The 5,961-nt window shown below is 25.1% G+C and overlaps 1 long non-coding RNA gene across 1 annotated transcript; it reads right to left on the reverse strand.

Moving 5' to 3' along the window:
• Positions 1–2,650: 2,650 nt before the first annotated feature.
• LOC119683951 lies at positions 2,651–3,381 on the reverse strand. The gene is made up of 3 exons (XR_005252708.1): positions 3,281–3,381; positions 2,788–3,044; positions 2,651–2,719 (listed from the first exon to the last, which is right to left on the reverse strand). It is a non-coding gene; the product is annotated as an uncharacterized LOC119683951 (long non-coding RNA).
• Between the last annotated feature and the right edge of the window lie 2,580 nt (positions 3,382–5,961).

A 5,961-nucleotide genomic window follows, 5' to 3' on the forward strand; every position in this document is an offset into this window, starting at 1 on the left:
ATATTATTAAAATAAAAAAAAATATTATTAAAATAAAAAAAAATATTATTAAAAAATTTATTATTAAAATAAAAATAAAACAGTTATTGAAATGAAAATAAAATTATTAAAATAAAAATAAAACTGTGATTAAAATAAAAATAAAATTATTAAAAAAAAAATAAAATTATTATTAAAATAAAAATAAAACTGTGATTAAAATAAAAATAAAATTTTTAAAGTAAAAATAAAATTATTAAAATAAAAATAAAATTACTAAAATAAAAATAAAACTGTGATTAGAATAAAAATAAAATTACTAAAATAAAAATAAAATTATTAAAATAAATATAAAATATATATACAAAAAAAAATATATATATATAAAAAAAAAATAATAGCATCAAGGGCAATTAGCCATTAAGTTGCAACAAAATTGGTTTAAGTGTATTTGAACACCAAATAAATTTCCAAATTAAAATTTATACAATTTTTTAATTTTGTTTATATCTTAATGTTTCCAGTTTTGTTTTAAATTTCATAACTGTGAAAAATATAATTATGTATATAAAATATATACAATAAAAAATTGCGCGTAAAAAGTTTTTGAAAAGATTTATGGATTACTTTTAAGCTGTTGCCACCTCTTTGCTTTGTACCAAGTACCGAACAAAGGTAAAAATTTCCTTGTTTCAGAAAATGAAATCTGGAGGATATTGTTTATATTGTTTATACAATAATGTAAAGATTTTGGGTATAAAAATAGACTTACAGACGAATACGTGTCTGTAAGATGTAATGGCACGTAATTTTGACGTCATGTGTTTATTTACGTAATGTTATTGATACGTACGTACTATTATCATCGCACCGGGAAAATATTTCAGTTTATAAATAACACGATTTATAAAAATTAATTGAAAATTAAGCACTTACTTTCCCTAATACAATAATTTTATTTTTAAAATTAAAAAATATATTTATGGCATTGCAAGCGAAATGATAAGATATTTGTTTTTTATTTTATGTAAAGACTTAAGGTTTCTTAATGATAATAATTTTTTATATATAATAACTTGATGATATAAACGTACTCGTATTTTCTTTAAGTAAATTTGAACAAATGTTTTATACGACAATGCATAAAAAAAGGTAAAGAACAGTGTTTGTTATTATTTGAAATAAGTTTCTCGTGATAATATTCTAATACATTTGCTAATTAGTATTTAATTATACTTATATTTATATAAAACGGAAATAACAACATATATACGAATAGTAAAAGGATTTTTATATAATTCTTTTTTGCAAAAACTTAAACAATTTTTATTATTTTATATACTAATAATATAATAATTTAATAAATAACACAAACAATTTCTGACATATTTTAACATTTATGGCTCTAATAGTCTAATAAGCTATAAACTGTTGTACGTCATAACTTCTGAAATTAAATATTTTTGAGACTTAATAATTTATATGTTTGCATGGTTTTTTTTATGTTAGAGTTTCTTTCGACATTGTCTCTTAAATAAATATAAATACTGAAAATGGACCAAATCTGAACAAGCTATCATTTCCAGAAATACGAAAAGCTTTGTATAGGAAGATTTATTTACAAATCCACACTAGTAGTGACTGGATTTGTAAAGTAAAATATTAAATATAAACCAAATCCAATAAAGACCTTTTTAAATAGAACAACAGCCAATATGATTCAGTTATAAAGCCAGTTATATAGCAACTTAAAGAACAATTCATTAAAATCAACTTTACCACTTTACCAAATTCCCACCTGCTTCAAATTATATTAACATATTAATAATTCAATACAAAAAAAAAAAAAAAATATAAAATAAATAAATAAAAATTATCTTTAAAGCGCTAAAAAATATAATATAAATTTATACTCAAGTACACAGGAATTTAATATATATAAATAACAACAATTTATATGCATTTTTGGATATTTTCTTTAGGCACGTTTAAATAATTTGTCATTTTTGTATTTTTAGATCATATCACTGACAAGTGATATGAAGATGAGTATCATAGATAATATACTGAAAATAATCAAAAAAAAAAAAAATAATAATAATAATAAATAAGTGTGTTTCTTTTTTTTAATTAAAAGTAAATAAAAAATGGTCTAGACAAGCTAGGAATATCTCGTACACGGGTCTATTCCGGGTGGAAATATATGTATTTTACGCATTTGCGTTTTAGACTGATAAATTATTCAAAAAATAAATATTCAGTTTTCTTAAATCAAACAATTTTTTGTTATACTATAGTTGTGTAGTGATTAGTAAGTACAGATATTTAGATCTTATTGTTTTAATCTTATTGTTGTATCTGACATCTGCTTACAATTCAAATATAGGTTAAATAAATCTTTTATAACTAATTTACATTCCAGTGTAGATACAGCAAAACAATAACTGATTGACGCAGTTAAAAATATCGACTGTTTGTAATTCTGCGAGATACTTAAGTATAAATATAAAAATAATACTTATTTATTAATTATCTCTTGTTTCAATTATACTTGCGTGCATATTTTTAAAAAATTAAAATCTGGATTCATTAATTTTGAAATTCTGTTTTCGCAACAACTTCAGAGATACAATTTTATTAAAAAATAACAATTTTAGTATAAAATATTTACTTGAAGAGTTTTCCTTCCCATCATGAATCTAATTCTGCAAATTCTTTCGACTTTTCGTATATATTCATTCTAGTTGATTTTTATTAATTCTTAGATTAAACTTAAAAATAAATTAATATACAGTAAATTTTACTCACCCTGCTTATTTTTGCACGTGATGAGTTTTTATCCTTCATTTCGAATTCACTATCACTATCAACTGGATTTGTGCCTAAATTAACTTCTTCTACTTCAGAGCGTTGCAGTTTACGATATTTTCGCATATCATGCTTAGCCGGATTATAATCACGTTTCTGTTCGTAACCCGGTAAACCAAGTTCATTGGTCTCGTCGTTAAATTCACCTGAACTGAATTCTCCTTCTTCGTCCTCGTCAGAATATTCAGCGACGCGATCTGTTCAACAACATAAAGGCAGTACTTGTATTTTTAGTAAATATTTAATTTAATGTATAAAGAATTTAATGAATAAATAATTTAATGAATAAATAATTATGTGAATAAATAATTATGTGAATAAATAATAAGATGTATAATTAATAAGATGAATAACTTTATTAGATGAATAATTTATTATATGAGTTATTGAATTAAATTAAATTAAATACAAAAAGAGACCACATATATCTTACATAAAGGAAATACGTTCAAAATTTGATATGTGCACTAATTATTTTGAAAAGTAATTTATTTTTTTCTAAGTTTTATCAACAATTTTTTTTTATTTATTTTTTTAAATATTTGTTTATCTTGTTGACACTTTTTTTTACTCTGGTGTTATTATATATTCTTATTATTTTTTAATTCGCAATTTCACAATTTGCAAAATAAATTACTCTATTTTTTTTTTGTTTTGTTTTATTAAAAATCAATTTTTTTTATTAGTAAAAAAATAACCAAAATTCAAGGTTTTGGAAAACACTTAACACTTTTACGCGTTAATATTTCACTAAACGATTTGTATCTTTCAGATTAATTGCTGGTGTGTAAGCGCTTTTGTGGTTGCTTGCCTGATTGCGTTCAACTACTAAATGAAATTATTTTCGTTTGATTTTTAATTTTACAATTCACGTTTTGCGCTCAACAACAAATCCAGAGCAACAAATTATCAAGCGAAGAGTGGAAATTGGACGACACGTACATAGATTGAAAGTACTAGGTCTTTTCCACAATTACTTGAAATTTTATTAGCCTTCACTGACAGACAAGCTAACAGCTATGGAAATTTGCTCAATTTGTTGTTGAATTTGTTGAATTTGTCGGCAGCAATCAAAATTTAACTGAAAATCAAAATTTTACTCATTCACATTAACAACAAAAAATAATTTTTTATTTTAAAAATAAACCAAACACTCATGCACTCAATTCAATTGTATCTTAAAAATTTGTTGTATCTTAAAGTACGACGCTGGCGCTTACGTGCTTAAGTAAATGTAGTGTTGCTTGCTACTAACAGTTAGTAGCGGCGTTTGGCTAATTCGTGCGCTCATTTACTCATTTACCACTTGATTGTTTTGTTTCTTGTTTTTTGTTTTTTGTATTATTCATATCTATTCATATTTTTTTATTTTCTTGGTAAGCAGATACTTTCATAAAAGCAAAGCAAAGCAAAACAAAACAAAACCAAACAAATCGTTCATAATATTTGACTTTTCCTTCAGCTCACATATATCTGTTGCTTTTCATTGCTGACAATTGAGTATCTCAGTATCTAGATACTGCTCACGTTTTGCCATTGCCATTGCCGGCCGGTGTGTAGCTACAACGCTATGTTATGTTACAAATGATTTACTATCCACAGACATGCCTTAGAATTATATACTCGTAAAACTATAGGTGTGGGTTATTAGTTAAAATACTATAAAGGAAAGGAAGTTGTAAATATGTTTGAGGTAATTTTCAAAATTTCGAATTTAATTCAATTATACTGCGCAGAATTTCAACAGCAGCAACATGACTAAGTTAATTGACGGGAAAAGAGTATTTATTACCAAAATTTAAGCTCTTTTAGCGGAATTTCGCTATGAAAAGCTGAAATAAGCGGATTAATTTGATATCTTCAAAGTCCATTGAACCTATTATTGCTGCTCACTATAAAGGCTAACACAATACCGTTAGGCTCAGTAGAAATTTGTTTCCACATTAAATTTTCATGCTGTATGAACTAATATGATTTTCACAAATTTTCCAAAAATTTATATTTTCATACACAAACAAACCAAAAAAAACAGAAACAACCAAAAAAAAAAAACAGAAACAAACTAAAGTAAAAGTTGTCTTTCGTCTTTAATGAAATTAAAACGATTGAAGTGAATTTATAATATATGGGGTATCATGGAGTTTCGACTAAAACCATAATTTTTCAAATGAAATTAATTCAATTAATGTATTCAATTAAAAATTAAGCCTATTTCATGGTTATACTTTATATATTTGACAAGATAAAAAAAAACAAAAAAAAAAATTAAAACACTACAGCTCTTGTTGAAATTTCTTGGCTTAGGAGAAAAGAAAGTAACTAAGCATATAACTAATTACATTTAACCTAGTTAATACCAACATGATTGTCACTAATATCTCCAAGCTCACACACCCTCTACGTGGCTTTCCTTGAATAACCACAATCATTCGTGCATAGTGGATAAAAAGTTATCTGTAAAGCTGTAGGTTAACTTTAACATTTGAAACACCTCCTCAATGAAAATGGAAAGAAAGCCTTGTAACAGAATACCGCCAAGAGAAAAGAGAGGAAGGGAGCATACTAGGTAATTTAATGATTATGGTCACTGCTCTCTCTCTTTCTCTCTCTAAGTCAACACAAACCCACGGTTGCCACTTATGGTACTTTAGTACCAAAATTGGTTCTTTTTTTTCGTTTGGTACTCATGTTCAAAAAATGGTACATTTTTGACGACCCAACTTTATTGTGGATATTTCCAATAATTTTTTTTATAAATGCAACTTTGCACTATTTTATATTTTGTTCATTTATAACACTATGAAAAACAGAGAACGAAAAAATAAAAAGATCCAAAAAAATTTTGGATCTTTTTTTACAGAAATGGTACCTTTTTAAACCAATTTTGGTACAGGAAAAAATTTTCAAGTGGCAACCGTACACACACCCTCTACACTGATTCTATTGAATACTTACAATAATTCGTGAGTAATGAAAAAAGTTTTCAATAAAACCTACCTAATGAGAGTAATCTTATTCACTCAGCTTAGAGTTAAGGACATATAGAGCTTAGAACTCATCATCTAAGCATTCCTTCAAAATAAATTAAAAGCCAGATCCAGACACTGCCTGGAT

Source organism: Teleopsis dalmanni, chromosome 2, assembly GCF_002237135.1.
Source record: "Teleopsis dalmanni isolate 2A chromosome 2, ASM223713v2, whole genome shotgun sequence".
NCBI classification, from domain to species: Eukaryota; Metazoa; Arthropoda; class Insecta; order Diptera; family Diopsidae; genus Teleopsis; species Teleopsis dalmanni.